The 24,580-nt window shown below is 42.4% G+C and overlaps 1 protein-coding gene and 1 non-coding gene across 2 annotated transcripts in view; both read right to left on the reverse strand.

Annotated features, from left to right (window-relative positions):
- Positions 1 to 24,580, reverse strand: part of LOC109421249 (centaurin-gamma-1A) — a 560,936-nt gene that overhangs the window by 240,619 nt on the left and 295,737 nt on the right. The gene's annotated exons all lie outside the window — the stretch shown is intronic.
- Trnas-aga (transfer RNA serine (anticodon AGA)) lies at positions 23,040 to 23,121 on the reverse strand. Its single transcript has one exon. It is a non-coding gene; the product is annotated as a tRNA-Ser (tRNA).

Consider the following 24,580-nt stretch of genomic DNA (forward strand, 5'->3'; position numbering starts at 1 on the left):
CTAAAGGATTTCTCAGAGAAATCTCCGAAGGCATTCATGACAGAATTTCTTAAAAATTCCCTTGAAGTTTACCTACCTCGAGGATTTCTGGGTAAATTTCTAAAAATATCCCTGGACAAAAATTCCAAATAAAACTGATAGATTTTTTCCGTAGATAAACTTTAGGAGGATTTTGTGGGGTAATTCTTAAAACAATTTGTGAAGAAATCCGGAGACGAATTTTTGGAATTCCCCAAAAATTTCTTGTATTTCAGAAATCCCCACAACTCTTTGGAAGAAGTCTCAATATTGCAGTTTTTATTGCACGTGTGAGGGCTCACAAAAATTAAAAATCTCACAAAGGTGTTTTCTTTTCTTTATTACTACAAACATTCGTAGACGGTTTCTTAGCTTAGGAGGGGAATTTATATTTACGTTTTTATTCAGCTTATTCATTTATCTTAGTTGGACCTACCCCGGACAGTCCTATTCTACACAAATCAATGAAATACCGGAAAGATCCCACTCGAAGTTACCAGCTATCGAACAGAAACAACCGAAGCTTTTGCATTATTGATAGCTGCCTACGTGGGAGGAGATCTCAACCGGTGTTGGTGGTGGCGGTAGATCGAATACCTGTGTCGACGACCATTCCGGGAGATGCATAAATAACGAAGAAAGATTATACCTGCAGCTATATACCTAGTATTGCTGCTTGGACCTCTTCTTGGATAGGATTATCATCCCTCGTACAGCAGGACAAGGGCTTATTCACACATCAAGCCAAAGCCATGCATCTTCGCCTGTAGCTCTCTTGTTGAGGAATGGCGCAAGCATAGAGCTACATAAGTACACAATCGATAATTCTCAATTTCAAAGGCCCCCGACCGCCGACACATTTGAGGATTCTTTGGCACGAGCTTGGCTTGCCTGCCTGAATATGGGAGGATGTTGACTGAAGTCAGAAGTGATAGAATAGATGCCAAATGGTCTTGTCCGGTTGCATTTGAATCTTTTTTTTTTCAAAACAAAATTGGGATAGGAGGCGTTTGGCAATTTATGACCATCATCATCGTCGCCGCCCCGGCTCGTCATGCTGATTTTTGTGGGTCCAGCTTTTGCTGGCACGTGCTGCACAAGCTGCAACATTTTTTTTCTCATCTCAGATGTGAAGAAGACAATTGCCAATCAGTTCGACCGGAGAAAATTGGACCATTTCTAGGAATGAAGTTTTTGGATGGACTTTTGATTTCGCTTGACGTTAACCAGCTAAGCGGGCTGAAATTTTACTAATAAAGATAGTAATAATAATGGCAATAATCACAACGCTACACACCTTAATAGGTTATTTCAGCTCGGTAAATCATTTTCTATCGAAGAGATCGATAAACTTTACATCTTCTTGTCATAACATCCATACTGGAACAAAACCTTCTCGCAGCTCACAGCAATTGTGGTCTACATAACCAACTAATGCAGCTGGATCTATTTCCGCTACGTTTAAGCTTTAATTTCCAAAGTATTCTAGACCAAACACATCCCATTCCACGTGTCTATGTCACACACAATTAATACTGGAAGAATCCCTGAAATCTCTGAAAAATCCCCAAAAGAAAGAAACTCCCTGGTAGAATTCCTGGAGAAATTACTTAAGCAATTACAAAACCAAACCCTAATGGAATGCCCAAAGGAATCCTAAGTAAATTCTGCAGAAGAGAAGTTGTTTTCGGATAAATCCCTAGAGTAATTTCTGAAGAAATCTCTATTGCAATTTTCTGAAAAATCCCTAGGGTCATCTTGAAGTTATTTCCAGAACAATCATTAAAGGAATTCCTGGGGAAATCTGGGGGAATACCTGGAGCAATTCCTTCAGGAATCCCATCAGAAAATACTTTAGATATTGTAGCAGGAATTCCAGCAGAATTCCCAGTAAAAAAGGCTAACAATGTTTGCCGGAATTCCGGAAAATATCACAAGAGAAATTCTTCAATTAATACCTAGACCCAGTAATCCCAGACAACCAGTAATCGTATAAAATGTTGCATAAGATGATAGAGTGGTTGGAGGCCATATGCGTGCATGCGTCCATTTAGGCACATGTAAAATGTACGCATATCGCCTCCACTTTAACATTTTATGCCACATCTTATACGATTACTGGTTGACTAGGATCCCTGTAGGAATACCACGAGAAAAACCTGGAAAATCCCTAGAGGAAGCCTAGGGATATCCATAGATAAGGGACAATAGGAAAAGCCATAGAGGAATGCTGGAGAATTACGCTGAGGAATAACTGGATGAAACCAATGAGTAATTTCTGGATTCCATAGAACTTTTGTACGAAATCCCATGAGAGATCCCCGGTAGAATTTCAGGAGAAATCGCAGCAGGAATTCTTGAAGGAATCCTAAGAGGCTCAATCTCTAGCAAAATCCTAAGAATAGTATTACAAGCTTTACTGCAGATATATCTGCAAGGTTTTCTGGAGGAATATCAGCAGCAGATTCTGGAGGAATTTCTGCTTCTGGTACCCCAAGAAGTTGTCTTTGGGTGGAATGCCTGGACAAATGTTGAGGGTTTTGAGGGACATATCTGAAGGTATTCTTATAAAAAATACTGGTAGCATTCCCATAGCAATTTCCTAAAGAATTCCCTGAGAGACATCAGCAAATGTTTCAGAGAGAATCCCACCTAAAATTCATGGATGAATCGCAACAATAATTTCTGGAGGAATCCTGCCAAGCATTCTTGAAGGGTTTGCAATAAAAAAGTTTGGGAGAAATTCCAAGAAGAGCTTATGGTGAAATCTCTGAAGTAAAACCCGGCGAGATTTCTCCGGAGGAAATTCTGCATAAATCTCTGGAAGAACTTCAAAAGAAAATTACCCCGAATAACCTTAACCTTAACAACATTAATTCCTGTAACAAACCCCGCATGATTATGAAAGACCCAATCACGTAGACCAAATTTTAGTCATCTCATATTCCCCTCGTAGACTTTCGTTCATAAAAAAACAATGAAGATTTGTATGGAGCGTAGACTTTGACTACGACCCCACTTCCTCTCTTCCGCATAAAAAGTCAAGGTGGTTTATGAACGGTTTCATGTACTTCTGAAGGAATCCATGAGCCAATACTCTGAGGAATTCCTGGAGGCATTTCTGAGAAAAAGAACCAAAAAAAGTTACTAAATTGTATCATGGAAACGTACCTAGAAAAAAATACAAACTGTAAAAATGTTAGATCGTCTCTTTAGATTTTGCAGGGCGCTGGAAAGTGACTTTAAGTAAATTTTAAACTTCAATAAACACTAAGCAAGTTATGATAGAATCACAAGTACAAATTCTGACAGCAATTCATAATGAATTCTTCATGTCATGTCATGAATTCTTAACAAAAAAAAAATACATTTCTGAAGAGAAAAAAAAATCTGCTAATAAATTTACAACTGAAATTTGTTAGAAATGCAAATACAAACAAAATCAAATCAAAGGGCAAACCTGCTAGTCCCCGACAGATACCTCATTGATCCCTTGAGTAGACTGGCGATACTGGAGTTACGGGCGAGCCAACAAGCTCAAGTGAGCTCAACATCTAAATAATATAAAAAAAATGTTACTGGAACATTTGCACAACATCAACATTTGATATCCCAAGTACTACACTTGTCACAGAAGAGTCACGGTAGCACAGGATTTGTTGCGCAGAGGTCACTATAACTTACTTCTAACAAACAAGTACTTACTTTTTAGAAGTAAGTCACAGTAACTTCTGCGTAACAAAAACCTGCGCTACCGTGACTCTTCTGTGACAAGTGTGTTACTTGGGATTTCAAGATATTGGATAGATCTTACGAAATATGTATAATATGATGCACAGACAACCAGGAGTTGCGTAAGTATGCACGCAGTAAATCGTATTAAGTACCACCATGCATACAAATTGAACCGTGCAAGAACCATGCTGATCGGTTCATCCGTTCGTTAGTTTTGTTACCTCAAAGGAACTTCGAACTCGTATTTTAGCTATATATTCATAATCCGGAGACTAGAAAAAAATTCATCATCATTACATTTTGTATGGGACGTATTTTAAGCTAAAACACTATTTATTGAATTTTATTTTGGAAAATAGTAAAAATCTTAGCTAAATGAAAATTTCCCCGATGGATATTTTCAAACTTTCCAATCATACTATTCAACAGAAATTCTGTCATTCTATGAAGAAAAATCCGAGGTACAAAAAAGTTCGATAATAATCGAAATTATGACATTGTGCGATGTAGAGGACGATTATTTTTCGGCGCACCGCCGCTTACGCCGCCGAACTCCAATTTTCTACGCCGATCTCAAAAAACGCTTTTATAAACTGTATTATTTCTTAATTTATTTCATTACAATATTTATACACTTCTAAAAATTTGGAACGCTAAAATAGATCAAATTACGCTCAGTTCCACCGATAGTTGTTGTAAAATTCTAAACTGGGAATTCCTTTAGTAGTTCGTCCGGCAATTCCTCTAGGAGCACCTCCGGGATTCCTCCACGAGTTCTTCAACGAGATCATCCGGGAACTCTTTAACTAATTTCTACGGGAATTCCTTCAAGAGCTCATAGAAATTGCACTGGAAATACCAGTGGATATTATCGGATATTCCGATAATTGCAGGGGTTCTCAAACTTTTTGAACTTGCGACCCACTTTCGATTTGTATAGGATTTGGCGACTGACCTTTTAATTTAATATATTTCATCACTTTCACACATTCTAGAAATACAAAAAAAAAATCATGCAATTTTACAAAGTCTTTGATAATCAGTGGCAAATTTATGCTTCTGCAGAACTTCAACATTTACATTAAAATGAAAGTTTGGGTTGAAATGCTATAAATACAGCGACTGGGTGAACATCAAGTTGAGTTTTAAGAATTATAGAACTGCTAGATAGTTAGATAAATTTTCTTAAAAGTTTTGCTCATAGCCTTTATGCACACTTATTTCATTTCTATTTTTATTGAAATCTCTTTTCAGTTGTTCTGTATTCTGTAAAAGTTCAGATGATCGACATTCAGAAGAATTTTACCAAAGTTTAGCTTTACTGAAGTTCAGTAAAAGTAAGGTTTCTTGTCGAAGTTTGGTAATTTTTGGTATTTTAAAGTTTTTTATAATTTAACTGCTGAACTTGACGTATTGTATTGCATTGTATATTGTAAATCTTACTGAAAATGCAAAATGTAAGCAACGACATAAACTTGTTTTTCAGAAACACAAGGAAAATCCAAAATTTTACCTCAATTTTAAACCTTCAGATTGAAAACAGTAGTGCCCAAGCCTTCGCGACCCAACAAAAATCAGCCCGCGACCAGTGGGTCACGACCCATAGTTTGGGAACCGCTGCTCCAGGAGTTTCTCCGGTAACCCTTCCAAAAGTTCTTCCGGGAATTCATCTGGGAGTTCTTCGGCAATTTCTGTAGCAGTTCCTCCTGGAATTCTTCCAGAGTTCTTCCGGATTTTTTCCGAGAATAACACAAAGAGTTTCACCGTGACTCTCTCTTAAAGTTCTTCCGGGAATTCGAATATCTTCGAGAACACCTTCACGAGTTTCACCGGGAATAAGTTATCCAAGCAATTTTATTACGAGATGCTCTATAAGTTTTTTTTCTCTAGAAGTTACACTAGGAGTTGCCAGGAGTTTCCTCCGAGAATTCCTTCAAGAATTCCCCCGGAAGTTCTTCTAGAAGTTTTTCCGGAAATACCTCTAAAGTTCCGGGAATCTTCCTGAACGTTCCTCCAGGAGTTCTCCCAGGAATTTCTCTAGCAATATCTGAGTTCATCCGGGAATTCCTCTACGAGTTCTTCCGGGAATTTCTTCACTAATTTCTTGGGAATTTTTCAGGAGTACCTCCGGAAGTTCCTCTGTGAGTTCCTCAGGGAATTTCTTTACGCATTTCTTCGGGAATAGCTCTAGAAATTCTTCCGGGAATTCCTTTAAGAGTTCATCCGGGAACTCATCTAGGAATACCTCTGGTAATTTCTCTACGAGTTCCTCCTTGAATTCTTTTCCGAGTTTGTTCGACAATTTCTCTAGGAGTTCCTCCGAAAATTCCTCCGAAAGTTCCTCCGGCAATTACTTTACTAGTTGCTCTAAAAGTATTTCTGGGAGTTGCACAAAGAATGCTCGGAGTTTCCTGCGAGAGTTCATCTAAGAGTTCCTTCGTGAATTCCTCTGAGAGTTCCTCCGGCAATTTCTCTAAGAATTTTTCTAAGATTTGTTTCCGGAATTCTTCCAGGAGTTTCCCCAAACGTTCCTCTAAGAGTTCACCAGAGAATTCTTTTGGAAATTCGTTTGGGAGTTCATCCGGGAATTCCTCTACGAGTTCCTCCGGGAATTCTTTTAAGAGTTTATTTTGAAATTCCTCTAGAAGCTCTACAATTTCTTCCGGGAATTCCTTTGTCATACTTAAGCTTAAATACTCAAGGTCTATGTCTATTGAAACCAAATCAGTAATTTCACATAAAAGATTTTTTTTTAATTCCTTTTTAGGGAATTTTTGACTAAAAATTTGATGAAATTTATGTCATTATATGATGAAGCTGATGATGGTTTTCTATCATCCCATATAGCAAGGCATCTATCCATAGCCCCGGCTTTATCTGAAAAGCGGCTTGATCAAAATGGTATTGTTGTTAATGGTAACTAAGTTTTTTTGTACGAAGAAAGTGTTCAAAAAACTGTATTTAAAAGAAACAAAAAAAAAACGTCAAATTCTCAGTTAAAAATATTACAAATGAGTACCCAGATCATGAGAACAGCGATAAACCAATATATTTACATATGTATTGCACTTAAACACGCTTACGCCCTTTACAACTTCAATTCAATACTTTTCAATCGATAAAACAGAAAATTAAACTCGGCTAATGGTTTACAAAATAACGATTTTTTGAAAATTTTAAGTTTTGAAAGATTTTGATTTTTTTGGATTATCCTATCTTAAAATTGACCACCTTTATTGATACTTTATGTGCTACAACTCGTAGCGGTAAGTATACACCCAAGCAGCACCTGCACAGCACCTGTGCACAGAATGAAGCAATCACCTATACTGATCTCGGTATTAGACCAATCGCTTCCAGTCGCCCTGAACGTTTGGAGTCCTTAGGTATTCGTCTGGTAATGATCAGAGCTGCGAAATATTAGTCATGTCAGTTGACTACTCATTTTGCACCACCGTCACTATCACTGTAGGTAGGCCGATCAATATCAAAACGATAGTGACCGACAACGACTTGATATTGACCCGCACTCCAGAGCACAATCATAGTAACTGAACTGATATTTTTTCAAACACAGCCTCCCTTATTGTTACACCTGGAGATCACCACAGCAGACGGAATCTCAAATCGACCACGTTCTGATTGACGGACGGCACTTCTCCGACATTATCGACGTCAGGACCTATCCTGGCGCCAACATCGACTCCGACCACTATCTGGTGATGGTCAGACTGCGCCCAAAACTCTCCGTCATCAACAATGTACGGTACCGGCGACCGCCACGGTACAACCTAGAGCGACTGAAGCAACCGGATGTCGCCACCGCATACGCGCAGAATCTCGAGGCCGCGTTGCCAGACGAGGGCGAGCTTGATGAGGCCCCTCTAGAGGACTGCTGGAGTACAGTGAAAGCAGCCATCAACGACGCAGCCGAGAGCACCATCGGGTACGTGGAACGGAAACGACGGAACGAATGGTTCGACGAAGAGTGCAGAACGGTTTTGGAGGAGAAGAATGCAGCGAGGGCGGTAATGCTGCAGCAAGGGACTCGACAGAACGTGGAACGTTACAAACAGAAGCGGAAACAGCAGACCCGCCTCTTTCGGGAGAAAAAGCGCCGCCTGGAAGAAGCGGAGTGTGAAGAAATGGAACTGCTGTGCCGTTCCCAAGAAACACGGAAGTTCTATCAGAAGCTTAACGCATCCCGCAACGGCTTCGTGCCGCGAGCCGAAATATGCAGGGATAAAGACGGAGGCCTCTTGACGGACGGACGTGAGGTGATCGAAAGGTGGAAGCAGCACTTCGATCAGCACCTGAACGGCGTGGAGAACGTAGGCACGGGAGCCCACGGCAACGGAGAAAACGACGACGCCAGTGCAGCGGAGGACGGAAATGAACCAACTCCCACGCTGAGGGAAGTTAGGGATGCCATTCACCAGCTCAAAACCAACACAGCAGCTGGTAAGGATGGTATCGCAGCTGAACTCGACGGCTTGTCGTCAACGGACCAGATCTTTACCTTACGGCAAATCCTCCAGAAATGTCGTGTATACCAGGTCCCAACGCATCACCTGTTCATCGACTTCAAAGCGGCATACAACACTATCGACCGCGCAGAGCTGTGAAAAATCATGGACAAAAACGGCTTTTCTGGGAAGTTGACTAAACTGATTAAAGCAACGATGGACGGTGTGCAAAACTGCGTAAGGGTTTCGGGTGTACTATCCAGTTCATTCGAATCTCGCCGGGGACTGCAACAAGGTGATGGACTCTCATGCCCACTTTTCAACATCGCTCTGGAAGGTGTGATGCGACGAGCCGGGCTCATCAGCCGGAGAACGATTTTCACAAAATCCGGTCAATTTGTGTGCTTTGCGGACGACATGGACATTATCGTCAGAACATTTGGATCGGTGGCTGAGCTGTACACCCGCCTGAAACGCGAAGTAGCAAAGGTCGGACTGGTGGAGAATGCCTCAAAAACAAAGTACATGCTGGTAGGCGGAATCGAACACGACCGGATCCGTCTGGGTAGTAGTGTTACGATGATAGATGGGGATACTTTCGAGGTGGTGGAGGAATTCGTCTACCTCGGATCCTTACTGACGGCTGACAACAACGTGAGCCGTGAAATTCGCAGGCGCATCATCAGCGGAAGTCGGGCCTACTACGGGCTCCAGAAGAAGCTGCGGTCTAAAAAGATTCACCCACGCACCAAATGCACCATGTACAAAAGCTAATAAGACCGGTGGTCCTCTACGGGCACGAAACATGGACCATGCTCGAGGAGGACCTGCAAGCACTCGGAGTTTTCGAGCGACGCGTGCTAAGGATAATCTTCGGCGGTGTGTAGGAGAACGGTGTGTGGCGGAGAAGGATGAACCACGAGCTCGCTGCACTTTACGGCGAAGGCGGCCAAAGGATACGATGGGCAGGGCATGTTGCAAGAATGCCGGACAACAACCCTGCGAAGCTGGTGTTTGCAACTGATCCGGTTGGCACAAGAAGGCGTGGAGCGCAGAGAGCACGATGGGCGGATCAGGTGGAACGTGACTTGGCGAGCATCTGGCGTTACCGAGGATGGAGAACGGCAGCCACGAACCATGTATTATGGAGAAATATTGTTGATTCAGTTTTATCTTGAATTTGATGTAATACTAAATAAATTAATAAATTATGATCGTCAACTGTAAAACGCCAACGTGTGCGCAGCCTACCACGAAGCAGACGACCCCTTCCTGGTTCTTTTCTGAATATGATTTTAGCTTGTCGTTCCTCCGGCATACAAGCTACGTGACCAGCCTACTGCATCCTGCCGTGTTTTATTCGCTTCACTATATCCATCTTTTGATATACTTGGTACAATTCGTAGTTCATGCGACGCCGTCAGATGCCGTCCTCCAGTTTACCACCGAATATTGTTGCAGACTCCAAAGGCTCTTCGATCAACTTCTCTAAACGTCCACGATTCATGGCCGTATAAAGTTCCGGTGTCAGAGTCTTGTACAACGCGAGTTTTGTCGAATTGAAAGTAGTTGTACAAATGTTTAGTTGTTTTTTTTTTTACAAATTGATGATTCGTAAAAAACATCAGCGTAAATGTTCAAAGAAACTCTAACAAAACAAAAAAAAACAGAGAATTCAGCATTGAAACTGAAGCTTGCACTGAACAAAACCTGCACGGACTGTTGTTGAAGGATAGTAAGAAAAATTAACACAGTTTATCACCCGAGTTTTTTTTTCCACTGAACTCAATTCCACAACGACCCGTTGAACTGGATGACTTCTCATAAAGCATTCAGAACTCCCACCGGAATCTGAGTGGAATGGCAAAAATCCCATTTCACTTCATTCATCCAGCTGGAACTGAACTGAACTAAACTGAACGGAATAAAACTCCCGAATGGCGGCGGTGGTGACTGCGCAGAGGAGATCCTTTTGATTGAGTCAACTCGAGCACCAACTGCAAAACGTTACGTTACGTTGCTGCGTTGATGATGCCATTGGCGGGCGATGATGACACTAGAAAGATTCGTCATGGGATTATGACTTCCCGGAGGTGGTGATGATGATGTCCTGCTGCGAGCTGTGATGACACGACACGAGTCCAGCCCAGCAAGGCAGGAGGCAGCAGTCCGTCGTCGGAGAGTTCAGAGAATTATCCTTCCCGGTGACAATGAACAGGCATAATAGTTTCATATTTTTTCCTGGATCCTGGAAGTTCAGTTGGGTGGTGGTGGGATGAGACCGCAGCAGGAGCAGGTATGATAAATGTTCGGATTAAAGTCAAACCGACGACGATGCAATGACGACAGACGACTAGTGCGAGAATCAGAGGCGCTTTGTTTCGAAGTCCCGAGTGGATTGCGCTCGACAATTGAGTCCTCATACACAATTTCCAAACAACGCCGACTGAATGCATTTGAATGTTTGTCGGGGTACCACCGAGTGAGGAGTTCATCGACTTTGGTTTGGCATGGGTAAATATCCTGGCGATGACGGGTTCCGAAAGGCGGCACCACGCTGCGAGGGGGTGACAAGCGTGAAAAAAGTTGAAAATGTTAGGGTAGGATTATGCACACAGTTTTTTTTTTATTTTATTTTGTAAAGCCGAAAATGTGGGTTATTATTAGCAGTAGCAAGAAGTCATTAAGGCAACACGCGACTGAACACAACTGGGACGGAAACAGAAATTTTCGTTAACCTATAATTACGCGAGAAGAAATGAAAACTTTATTTAATGAAGTTTGTATATCATTAGCCGGATGAAGTGTGCTTGCTGAAGGCTTTTTTTTGGTAACCCATATGACACGATTTTTCGATCAGATAAAATAGATTTGATTGTGTTTTAATTTAGGCTTGAATTTTAATTAATTTATGTTTGTATTTTTCGACAAAACGTTACTCATTGTGTACTTACTGACGCATGTGCTTTCTAAAATCTAATAACAAGCTACAAATACTCTCGTTTAAAGTATGTAATACATAGTAACTGCAACCACAAGTCACATAAATCATTGAAACCACTCAATTTAGTTCGTTTCATGATGACCGTATCAGAATCGTTGCAGCTTAAAAAATGCAAATCAAATGCATTCAAAAATTCCCCTAAAAACTACTGCAGCGTTTGCTCATTATGCAACGCGCCATCACCGCACCGGGACAAACGATTTTCCCCAGTCAAAAACGTAACCACTCATAAATGCTCATTTTATTTGCATCAGCTGAATGTAAAAAAAAGACTCGAAAATTCATGCTCTTGACTACAAGCACGTGCATGACCAAATGTTCTGATGGTGTTTTTTTTCTCTGATTCTACAACAGTTTGAGTTCCACTCAAAAAGGCTTTCCACAATGTACGGCGGAAGTTGTTGGCTTCCGGAAAAAAAATGTCTCGGATCAAATGAAACAGTTTATGACTCATGTATGATGCTTGTTCCTTGTAAATCCATCAAAGGATCTAAACGTGTTTCTGGGGAAGTTTTGTTCAATCTTCTCTTATTCTTGTTCGTTAGGTGTACATCAACAACTTGTAAAATAAATAATATTACAATTAAAACCAATTGAGTTATTTAATGAAAAATTCAGTTCAGATTTTTGAAAAAAAAAGAAATATGTAATTGAAGTTAGAACTTTTAGGGTCTAAACATCGACTCAGATCATTTCAACATCCAGCATTTCAGCAGATAGTATACGGTAGCTGACTAATATCAGAGGCTGATGGAAGAGTGGATAGGTGAGCGATAATCTCAACACTCTGTGCGAGTCTATCCACGGAGTGATGAGTACGGCAGCGCGGGAGGTGATAGACATTGCTCAAAAACAACCTAGGAATGGGTGGTTCGACGAGGACTACCAGAAGGTATCGGATGAGAAGAATGTTGCCAGAAGCCGGATGCTGGTGTAGGGGACTCGACAGAGAAGGGAACGATATGAGGAAGCAAGAGCACCCGAAAAACAAATCCAACGCAGAGAGAAAAGAGAGCATGAGGAAATTTGATTGCTCAGGCGTAAGAAAGCATGGAGCAGAATGATATGCGGAGGTTTTACGAAACTGTCAATGATGTACGGAGAAAAACAGCGTCTCTCGTCAGACAAAACAATAATGGTGGCTGCCATGTTAAGAGAGTACTTCAAGGAATTGTTGAACGATGGGAATTGAAGAGCGACAGACAAATTTCAAATCGACGACAACGGACAGGCTGTGGAACCTCCAAAGCTAGACGAGGTCAAGACAGTCACTAGAGGGCCGAAAAACAACACGGTAATGAGTATCAACTCTTAACATCATATTAAATTGAACATATGGGAAGATGAAGAACTGCCCGCTGGTTGGAAGGTCTCATTTGCGCTCTTTACAAAAATCGACATCGACTGAAGTGCGCGAATTGCAGAGGAATACAATTTCTCAATTTAGCGTACACAATTTTGTCCGGAATTCTGTTTACCAGGCTGAGGCCAAGTGAGGAGTCCTTCGACGGCGAATATCTGTGCGGTTTTCGCCCACCAACGACGGATCAGATATTCACCCTGCGGCAGATTCCCGATAAATTTCAGGATTATAACTTGCAGACCCATGATTTATTGATTTTAAGACGGCGTACGATTCAGTGAAGCGAAACGAGTTGTGGCAGATTATGATCGAACATGGTTTTCCGGCGAAGCTGATTAGACTGATTCGTGCGACGCTTGACGGATCTAAATCAAGTATACCTACGGGTTGCTGATGAAATTTCGTCATCGTTCTTAATCTTAGGTGGACTAAAGCAAGAAGATGCTTTTTTGAACTTAGGGAGCGTCCATTAATTACGTCACGCTTTGAAGGGGGAGGGAGGATTCAGCAAATTGTGCCAACCCATACAACAATTTCAGAGGCCTCAAACAAAAAGTTTGACATTGGGAGGAGGGGGATTTAAAATCTGACAATTTTCGTTTGGAGGAATTTATGGACGTTCCCTTACTTGTAGTAATGTAAGAAGCGATAAAGGTAGCTGGTGTGCAAACGAGTGGAACCATTGCATTGTTGCGCGGTCCGGCCGTGGTAGAGGTGACGAAGTGGTGCTTGATGGTCAAAAGTTTGATGTTGCGGACGAATTTGTTTATCTTGGTACTCTTGTGACGTCCGATACTGATGATACCCGCGAGGTGAGAAGACGGATTGCGGCTACGAATTGGACTTTTTTCGGTCATTGAAACCCAGTGAAGTCCCTTAAGGTGCTAACGAAGACAAAACTAGCGTTGTACAATACTCTGGTTTTTCCGGTCGCTTAATACGGTGGACGTTGAGAGAAGTTGATCGGAGAGCCTTTGGAGTCCTCGAACGTTAGGTACTGCAAAAAATACTCGGCGGTTAACTCAAAGTCTGGCGTCGTCGGATGAACTACGAACTGTATCAACCCGAGTAGGTGGAAAAATCTGATGAATAGCATATTCAGTTATGATTGATTGAATTACTGAAGAGCAAAAACTGATATTGGTTTGATTGATATAAGAGGTAAAAGAACAGAAATAATAGCAAAATCTAATATGGTGAACTACTCAATAATAGCTCGTTAAGATATTACAAGATCAAAATAATAGCAGACAAGATTTGTCACTTTTTTCTAGAAAAAAATAAATAAAAAAACGTCAGCATCCAAAATCGAACCTACGACCTTAGGATTCACAGGCGGCGATGCTTACCACTCAACTGTGGCTCACTGTTGTAAATAACATGGGAATAAGAGCATGCGGTTCTTCGTTTCCACAGCTCAGAAAGGGGCACATGGCATTTCACTAACATTGAGCCATCTCTATGGGTGTATGTGTTCCATTTCGTGCAGAATAGCTAAACTTGTTCTTATGTAGAAATTTTCAGCTATTTCGACAAAAACTAAAACTGATACCATATCACTTTGAGCTATTCGTGCGATATTCATAAGATTTTTGAATAGCTCATCAAAATCATATCGAGCTATGACAGCAAAAAGTGTTCGATTTGAGATATGATTTAGATATTCTCGTCTACCCGGGAAGTATATAGTGAAGAGAATAAAATACGACAGGCTGCGGTGGGCTGGGCACGTGGCTCGTTTGCCGGAGGAATGACAAGCTAAAACCACATTAAACAGAGAGTCAGGAAGGAGCTATCTGCTTCGTGGTAGACCACACACACGTTGGCTTTTTGCAATTCAGGAGAATCTAAGGACCTCTTTGTAAATCCGTCGAATCATGTACATATAGAAATGAAATTTTCTTCAAATGATCTAACTTATTTTCTGGGGAAGTTTTCTTTAATCTTCTCTTGCTCGTCTCTTTTTTTCTTCAGGAATACACCAATAACAAATACAATAATATCACATTTAGACCGATAAAGTATTCGAACAAAAATTCTTTCAGATGGATTAATTTTAAGGTGAATGGAAAAAATGTTGTAAATCAATAGTTTTTAATTTTTTTTTTATTCTTAATCACTTAACCTAATGTACAGCTCTATTGTCCACTGGGGCACTACGTGAACAATTTCAATTGACTGCTGCACTTACATTTTTGTACAGCGCCTACATTCTATTCTACTTTATCGAACTGGTTGCCTTTCTGCTGCTTTCACGTTTTCTACTTTATACCTAGTAGAATGATGAGCACAAGGATGATGATGGATGGCCGTTGTTCCTTTCCAGTCCGATTGGGGGTCCATTATGAGTAGCAGTTCGCCGATGTCCAGGTATCCGGGTCAGTTGCTCTCGGGGGAAAAGCAACTGACGAAAAATTGCAAGTGCCGGGGCTGGGAATCAAACCCATGACCATCCGCATATGAAGCGAACGTGTGACCAACTACGCCACGGGCTCCGGCTAGAGTTTTTAATTGTTGTCAATAGTTTCACATTTGAAAACAGTAATTGACATTAACTGTACAATTAAGTTGGCAATCAAATTCTTAAAAGTACTGCATCATATTCTTTATGATATCCTTCCAAAAAAAAAATCTCTCGTGATTGCGAAAAACATGCGCAGCTCAGAAGCATCAGTGAGAAAGAGAGGTTTGCAAATTCTTTCAAATATTGTTTCGAGTCATTTATTAATTGTTCTAAAAGCTATTCAGAAATGGTCAGAAAAATACCAAAAATTCCTTCCAGTGGCCATCTGATTAATTATGCTAGGAATACTAACACCAGGAGTTCCAATTCATCAATAAAATTCTGCGGGAGTTTAACCCTCTAATACCCAATCCCGCCTTTAGACGGGGTATAGTTTGAGCATTTTTGTAATTTTTGTATCGTGGAAAATAATTTTTTTTTATTTTTGGCTGATATTTAGGACTGTTCTGTATATCTCAAAATGGTTTTTGGTGTATTTTAAAGCGTATTTACATTTTTAAAAAATCATTGAAAAATTGATGTTTAGTCACCTTTTAGAAGTCATTGTTTATTTTGTATTGAATCGCTACAATTAACATATTTTAAATTTTTCACAAAACATTCAATCCTTGTTTAATAGTTTAAAGGAACCGAATACACTCTAAAATTATTTTCCCTCAAATTACACGGAAAATAAAATTTTCTGTGAAAAAAAATTAAAATAATAATATTTCAAAAATAACCATAAAATCTCAAAATGTTTTCATCTAAAAAAATCCGTTCCCCAAATTGGCTTCCAGGAAAAATATAAAAGTGTGAGTATGTTCAAAAATAAAAATTAGACAAATCAAAAACTGAAATTCACGAAATCGAGAACTAAAAAGAATCATCTTCCAAAACATGTTTAAATCGATTTTAGATGACGAAAAATGATGTTTAGAACAAAATAAAAAAATAGGGTATTAGTGGGTTAAGGAATTATGCTTGAAAAATATCATTAACATTTTCTCAAGTATTTTTCCAACATTATCTCTAAAAGCAGGCAATTCTATAAAGTCTGCCAGACATTTCGAGAAGATTCCCCCTGGAGTCTCGTGGAGATTTCCTCTGGAATCTCATGGTGGATATTTCCCCTGGAATCTCGTGAAGATTCACGCTATAATATCGTGGAGATTCCCCCTGCAATCTCGTGGAGATTCCCCCTGGAATCTCGTGGAGATTCCCCCTGGAATCTCGTGGAGATTCCCCCCTGGAATCTCATGGAGGTTCCCCCTGGAATCTCGTTGCGATTCCCCCTGAAATCTCGTGGTGATAACCCCTGGAATCTCGTGGAGATTCCCCCTGGAATCTCGTGGAGATTTCCCCTGGAATCTCGTGGAGATTTCCCCTGGAATTTTGTGGAGATTCCCCCTGGAATCTCGTGGAGATTCCCCCTGGAATCTCGTGGAGGTTCCCCCTGGAATCTCGTTGCGATTCCCCCTGAAATCTCGTGGTGATAACCCCTGGAATCTCGTGGAGATTCCCCCTGGAATCTCGTGGAGATTCCCCCTGGAATCTCGTGGAGATTCCCCCTGGAATCTCGTGGAGATTCCCCCTGGAATCTCGTGGAGATTCCCCCTGGAATCTCGTGGAGATTCCCCCTGGAATCTCGTGGAGATTCCCCCTGGAATCTCGTGGAGATTCCCCCTGGAATCTCGTGGAGATTCCCCCTGGAATCTCGTGGAGATTCCCCCTGGAATCTCGTGGACATTCCCCCTGGAATCTCGTGGAGATTCCCCCCTGGAATCTCGTGGAGGTTCCCCCTGGAATCTCGTTGCGATTCCCCCTGAAATCTTGTGGTGATAACCCCTGGAATCTCGTGGAGATTCCCCCTGGAATCTCGTGGAGATTCCCCCTGGAATCTCGTGGAGATTCCCCCTGGAATCTCGTGGAGATTCCCCCTGGAATCTCGTGGAGATTCCCCCTGGAATCTCGTGGAGATTCCCCCTGGAATCTCGTGGAGAATCCCCCTGGAATCTCGTGGAGAATCCCCCTGGAATCTCGTGGAGATTCCCCCCTGGAATCTCATGGAGGTTCCCCCTGGAATCTCGTTGCGATTCCCCCTGAAATCTCGTGGTGATAACCCCTGGAATCTCGTGGAGATTCCCCCTGGAATCTCGTGGAGATTCCCCCTGGAATCTCGTGGAGATTCCCCCTGGAATCTCGTGGAGATTCCCCCTGGAATCTCGTGGAGATTCCCCCTGGAATCTCGTGGAGATTCCCCCTGGAATCTCGTGGAGATTCCCCCTGGAATCTCGTGGAGATTCCCCCTGGAATCTCGTGGAGATTCCCCCTGTAATCTCGTGGAGATTCCCCCTGGAATCTCGTGGAGATTCCCCCTGGAATCTCGTGGAGATTCCCCCCTGGAATCTCGTGGAGGTTCCCCCTGGAATCTCGTTGCGATTCCCCCTGGAATCTCGTGGAGATTCCCCCTGGAATCTCGTGGAGATTCCCCCCTGGAATCTCATGGAGGTTCCCCCTGGAATCTCGTTGCGATTCCCCCTGAAATCTCGTGGTGATAACCCCTGGAATCTCGTGGAGATTCCCCCTGGAATCTCGTGGAGATTTCCCCTGGAATCTCGTGGAGATTTCCCCTGGAATTTTGTGGAGATTCCCCCTGGAATCTCGTGGAGATTCCCCCTGGAATCTCGTGGAGGTTCCCCCTGGAATCTCGTTGCGATTCCCCCTGAAATCTCGTGGTGATAACCCCTGGAATCTCGTGGAGATTCCCCCTGGAATCTCGTGGAGATTCCCCCTGGAATCTCGTGGAGATTCCCCCTGGAATCTCGTGGAGATTCCCCCTGGAATCTCGTGGAGATTCCCCCTGGAATCTCGTGGAGATTCCCCCTGGAATCTCGTGGAGATTCCCCCTGGAATCTCGTGGAGATTCCCCCTGGAATCTCGTGGAGATTCCCCCTGGAATCTCGTGGACATTCCCCCTGGAATCTCGTGGAGATTCCCCCCTGGAATCTCGTGGAGGTTCCCCCTGGAATCTCGTTGCGATTCCCCCTGAAATCTTGTGGTGATAACCCCTGGAATCTCGTGGAGATTCCCCCTGGAATCTCGTGGAGATTCCCCCTGGAATCTCGTGGAGATTCCCCCTGGAATCTCGTGGAGATTCCCCCTGGAATCTCGTGGAGATTCCCCCTGGAATCTCGTGGAGATTCCCCCTGGAATCTCGTGGAGAATCCCCCTGGAATCTCGTGGAGAATCCCCCTGGAATCTCGTGGAGATTCCCCCCTGGAATCTCATGGAGGTTCCCCCTGGAATCTCGTTGCGATTCCCCCTGAAATCTCGTGGTGATAACCCCTGGAATCTCGTGGAGATTCCCCCTGGAATCTCGTGGAGATTCCCCCTGGAATCTCGTGGAGATTCCCCCTGGAATCTCGTGGAGATTCCCCCTGGAATCTCGTGGAGATTCCCCCTGGAATCTCGTGGAGATTCCCCCTGGAATCTCGTGGAGATTCCCCCTGGAATCTCGTGGAGATTCCCCCTGTAATCTCGTGGAGATTCCCCCTGGAATCTCGTGGAGATTCCCCCTGGAATCTCGTGGAGATTCCCCCCTGGAATCTCGTGGAGGTTCCCCCTGGAATCTCGTTGCGATTCCCCCTGAAATCTCGTGGTGATAACCCCTGGAATCTCGTGGAGATTCCCCCTGGAATCTCGTGGAGATTTGCCCTGGAATCTCGTGGAGATTTCCCCTGGAATCTCGTGGAGATTCCACCTGGAATCTCGTGGAGATTCCCCCTGGAATCTCGTGGAGATTCCCCCTGGAATCTCGTGGAGATTCCCCCTGGAATCTCGTGGAGATTCCCCCTGGAATCTCGTGGAGAATCCCCCTGGAATCTCGTGGAGATTCCCCCTGGAATCTCGTGGAGATTCCACCTGGAATCTCGTGGAGATTCCCCCTGGAATCTCGTGGAGATTCCCCCTGGAATCTCGTGGAGATTCCCCCTGGAATCTCGTGGAGATTCCCCCTGGAATCTCGTGGAGATTCCCCCTGGAATCTCGTGGAGATTCCCCCTGGAATCTCGTGGAGATTCCCCCTGGAATCTCGTGGAGATTCCTCCTGGAATCTCGTGGAGATTCCTCCTGGAATCTCGTGGAGATTCCTCCTGGAATCTGGTGGAGATTCCCCCTGGAATCTCGTGGAGATTCCTCCTGGAATCTCGTGGAGATTCCTCCTGGAATCTCGTGGAGATTCCTCCTGGATTCTGGTGGAGATTCCTCCTGGAATATCGTGGAGATTCCTCCTGGAATCTCGTGGAGATTCCTCCTGGAATCTGGTGGAGATTCCTCCTGGAATCTGGTGGAGATTCCTCCTGGAATCTCGTGGAGATTCCTCCTGGAATCTCGTGGAGATTCCTCCTGGAATCTCGTGGAGATTCCTCCTGGAATCTGGTGGAGATTCCTCCTGGAATCTGGTGGAGATTCCTCCTGGAATCTGGTGGAGATTCCTCCTGGAATCTCGTGGAGATTCCTCCTGGAATCTCGTGGAGATTCCTCCTGGAATCTCGTGGAGATTCCTCCTGGAATCTCGTGGAGATTCCTCCTGGAATCTCGTGGAGATTCCTCCTGGAATCTCGTGGAGATTCCTCCTGGAATCTCGTGGAGATTCCTCCTGGAATCTCGTGGAGATTCCTCCTGGAATCTCGTGGAGATTGCCCCTGGAATCTCGTGGAGATTCCCCCTGGAATCTCGTGGAGATTCCCCCTGGAATCTCGTGGAGATTCCCCCTGGAATCTCGTGGAGATTCCCCCTGGAATCTCGTGGAGATTCCCCCTGGAATCTCGTGGAGATTCCCCCTGGAATCTCGTGGAGATTCCCCCTGGAATCTCGTGGAGATTCCCCCTGGAATCTCGTGGAGATTCCCCCTGGAATCTCGTGGAGATTCCCCCTGGAATCTCGTGGAGATTCCCCCTGGAATCTCGTGGAGATTCCCCCTGGAATCTCGTGGAGATTCCCCCTGGAATCTCGTGGAGATTCCTCCAGGAATCTCGTGGAGATTCCTCCTGGAATCTCGTGGAGATTCCTCCTGGAATCTGGTGGAGATTCCTCCTGGAATCTCGTGGAGATTCCTCCTGGAATCTCGTGGAGATTCCTCCTGGAATCTCGTGGAGATTCCTCCTGGAATCTCGTGGAGATTGCCCCTGGAATCTCGTGGAGATTCCCCCTGGAATCTCGTGGAGATTCCCCCTGGAATATCGTGGAGATTTCCCTTGGAATCTCGTGGAGATTCCCCTTGGAATCTCGTGGAGATTCCCCTTGGAATCTTGTGGAGGTTCAACCTGGAATCTCGTGGAGATTCCCCCTGGAATCTCGTGGAGATTCCCCCTGGAATCTCGTGGAGATTCCCCCTGAAATTTCGTGGAGATTCCCCCAGGAATCTCGTGGAGATTCCGCCTGGAATCTTGTGGAGATTCCGCCTGGAATCTCGTGGAGATTCCTCCTGGAATCTCATTGAGAATCCTCCTGGAATCTCGTGCAGATTCCTCCTGGACCTCGTAAAAATTCTTCCTGGAATCTCGTGGGAATTCTTCCTGACATCTCATGGAAATTCCTCCTGGAATCTAGTGGAGATTCCCCTAGAATCTCGTGGACATTTTCCCTGGAATGTCGTGAAGATTCCTCCTGGAATGTCGTGGAGATTCCCCCAGGAATCTCATGGAGATTCCACCAGGAATCTCATGGAGATTCCTCCTGGAAGCTCGTGGAGATTCCCCTAGAATCTCGTGGACATTTCCCCTGAAATCTCGTGAAGATTCCTCCTGGAATGTCGTGGAGATTCCCCCTGGAATCTCGTGGAGATTTTCCCTGGAATCTCGTGGAGATTCCCCCTGGAATCTCGTGGAGATTCCCCCTGGAATCTCGTGGAGATTCCCCCTGGAATCTCGTGGAGATTCCCCCTGGAATCTCGTGGAGATTCCCCCTGGAATCTCGTGGAGATTCCCCCTGGAATCTCGGGGAGATTCCTCCTGGAATCTTGTGGTGATTCCACCTGGAATTTCGCGGAGATTCCCCATGGAATCTCGCGGAGATTCCCCATGGAATCTCGCGGAGATTCCCCGTGGAATCTCGCGGAGATTTCCCCTGGAATCTCGTGGAGATTTCCCCTGGAATCTCGTGGAGGTTCCCCCTGGAATCGTGTGGAGATTTCCCCTGGAATCTCGTGGAGGTTCCCCCTGGAATCGTGTGGAGATTAGCTTCTAAGAATTATTTGATGTGAAATAATGTCACGAGGCGGTTCTCGAAAAGCATTCAACAAACTGTAACTTTCATTTTTCCTAACATATTTGGTTTATTCAAATGTTTTCAATCGTCACACGCTATGTCCAAAGGGAAGTATTATGAAAACTGAATGTACCTCAAAATTTATACGCTAGAGCCATATTTTTGAACCTCTAGATTCAGAAAATGTGTGATTTAAAATAATCCATCTTGTGTTTTTTTTCCATACATTTTTATATGGGACGAAATTGACCTTAAAATTTAACTTTTTTAGATATTTGTATAGGAAAATAGGGAAAAAATCTAAAATATCAAAAAACCCGAGATGAAATATTTTAAACCGCACAGATTCTGAAACTAGAGGTCCAAAGCTACGATCCTATGGAATAACCTTTGAGGTACATTCGATTTTCATAATACTTTCCTTTGGACATAGCGTGCGTCATGAATGTACATAATTTCATTTCATTAAGTGAACCGAATACTATGAGGTAAAGCAGTTTAAAAATGAAGGTCAAATAAGATACATTTTATTAATCACTCTAATTTCGAGTTGAGTTAACCGATTAAGCTCAAAGTTGTACCAATTCTAGCTAAGCTGAACAACTAGCAGTCCACATTTGAGAATATTTGCTGTACTTTATAAAAACTTACAGCTTGTGGAAAGTGTTCTAGCAAATAGTTAAATTTCGCAGGTTTTTCAAATAAGCAACTAGCACCAAGCAACTAGTGGCAGAGACACGAATCAAATTGTAGTTCAACTGAAAGCCCTTGAACAACCAATCCACTTTGCCGAAGATAACATAATCATGATCCTGATATATGTAACATTGAAAACAAAATTTCTTCTTCAACAATTATAGCTCGAAATCGGTTTGTTGGATTGAAATGCTGTCTTCGAAGATGTTTGAGCATATTTGAAGGAATTTTAGAAAATAAAAATACACTGAGAATAATATTCAACGAGGATTTATGTTAGATTTCATATATTTTTTTAGTTTCAAAAACTCTTCGTTTTTTATTTTTTTTTTATGTAGAAATCTGACCTCCAGCCTTAATATTATTCAAGCAGCCCAGGATGATCAAATGCTTCCAACTCTTTTTTTCTGTAATTTTTTTATTTTTCATCAATTCTCAGATTTTCAACAAGCTTCAAAGAAAAAACTATACTTATTTTTTTTTTCTTGAGGGGCTGTATTTGTAGTTCATCGAACATATATAGATTTTTTTAATTCGTCTTTGGGTGTTGTAAGCAAGTTCACGGAGTGGCTAGCATTAATATTTATTATATATCAAGGATTTTAAAACTAAAATTTTCCAAAAAAATCATAACTTTTTAACCAGTTGACCGATTTTGAACTTTTTTTTTGTTTGAAAGATATTGAAATGTAGTTTTAGGAAAAATACGTTAAAGGGATCAAATTATGTTTAGATGCAAGAAATATGCAATTATTTTATTTTTTTTTTACATTTTCATGGTCTCAAGACCAAGGGAGTACCCTGGTTTGATATTTTTATCAGAAAATTCAGGTAATTTGGGGTAACATATTCAAACATCAGAAATGTATGTTTTTTAGTTTTTGATATAATATTTTTTGGTACTTTTTTTTTACTATTTCGTGTACATACGTACCATACATACGTAATTGTAACAGCGCTGCTCTCAATCGAAATAAAAATTATCGCAGTCGGTAGGATTCGAACCTACGCTCCCAGAGGGAATCTGATTTCTAGTCAGACGCCTTAACCGCTCGGCCACGACTGCCTGCTCTCTTGAAGAAAGTCTGATAGCAATTTGTTTATTTATTTTATATTTAATATGGTACGTCCGTTTCGATTTCCATATTGAAATCAAAACTGTGTTATGCATTCGATATTATTTTTTGCCGTAAAGCATCTCAAAAATAAAACACATAATTCCGGATTAAAACCGATCATAATTTACAGATTAATTTCATTATAATATCCCGGCCCGCCGTTTTTTGTTACAAATGCTAAGTTGCTGTTATTCATTGGCTCTCCCCTCTTGCGATAGGTAAAAACAGCGACGGCGGCTCGTGCCCAAATCTCGCGTTTCAACTCGCACCGGTGCGATGAGGTGCTGCGATGGTGCATAATAAATTCTAAATCCGCGTGAGCTCTCCCCTTCATCGGAAAAGTATCCGTTCTCCCGCCTGGTTAGGCAGGCAAACAATGTTTAATATTTCAAAATACAAAGTTTCAATTGTTGCACTCGTTGTAGCAAAAAAAAAAAGAAAAAAAAAACTGTAATACATAATCCAACGATCAAATATCAAAACTACCACACCGGTCGATCGGTAGCACAGTTGCGTACGAAAATCTGATTAAATCTGGAAAGCCGGTCTTTTGTACTGTGATTGTGAACCATACTTGGCGGAAGCTCATTTGGGGGTAAGGGTCCTCTTTGGTTGCGAACTCAAATCTGCAAAATCAATATTGATATAAACCACTCCGACAGGATTTTTGCCTGCCTCCCGGTGTCGCAATCACAAGTGGGCTAATTTTACCACACACAAGCTGAAAACCTAAAGCGAGTGGTTTGGAAAATTTGCGAGGGAGCTTCGCAAAGTGACCTTGTTGACTCGGTCATGCTAGGTCGGTGGGTACGTTGAAAAAAAAAATGAGCTGTTCAACTGTGGGTTTTTTGAGGTTTTCTTTCCCACTTTTTTGGGAACAGTGTATTTTTGTTAGGACAAAAAGAAATACAAAAAACTCAAACTTCATGGAAATAAAGGCAAAAGACACATTAGTTACTAATATTAAATTATCACTTCTAAACCAGAGATTTTGTAATAATATGAACTAAAATCTCACAATAAACTTTGTTTATATGTTCAATTTAAATCAAATTGAAAAAAATTAAAAAAAAAACAGAATTGACATTGCATTTTTATAAATGAATCAATAAGATAAGGCATTTTTTTTTTAATTTCTTACCACAGATGCGAAAAAAAATAAAAAATAATATTTAGAAATGACTAGCTGTCCCGGCAAACTTTGTCCTGCCAGGCTGAAGTGGTTTGACAACTGTGGAGGTCATTTTAGCACAGCACTCTAGATTGGTTCCATTTCGATCCTGTTGAATTTCTTCTCGATTCATGAAAAATCATTACTTTCACAGTTGTTCTACTTTTTAGTTGATTTTCGTAACTTTTTATTACATATAAACACAGCCACCACAAATACGAATCGAACCGTGCAAG

Source organism: Aedes albopictus, chromosome 2 (assembly GCF_035046485.1).
Source record: "Aedes albopictus strain Foshan chromosome 2, AalbF5, whole genome shotgun sequence".
Classification (NCBI taxonomy): domain Eukaryota; kingdom Metazoa; phylum Arthropoda; class Insecta; order Diptera; family Culicidae; genus Aedes; species Aedes albopictus.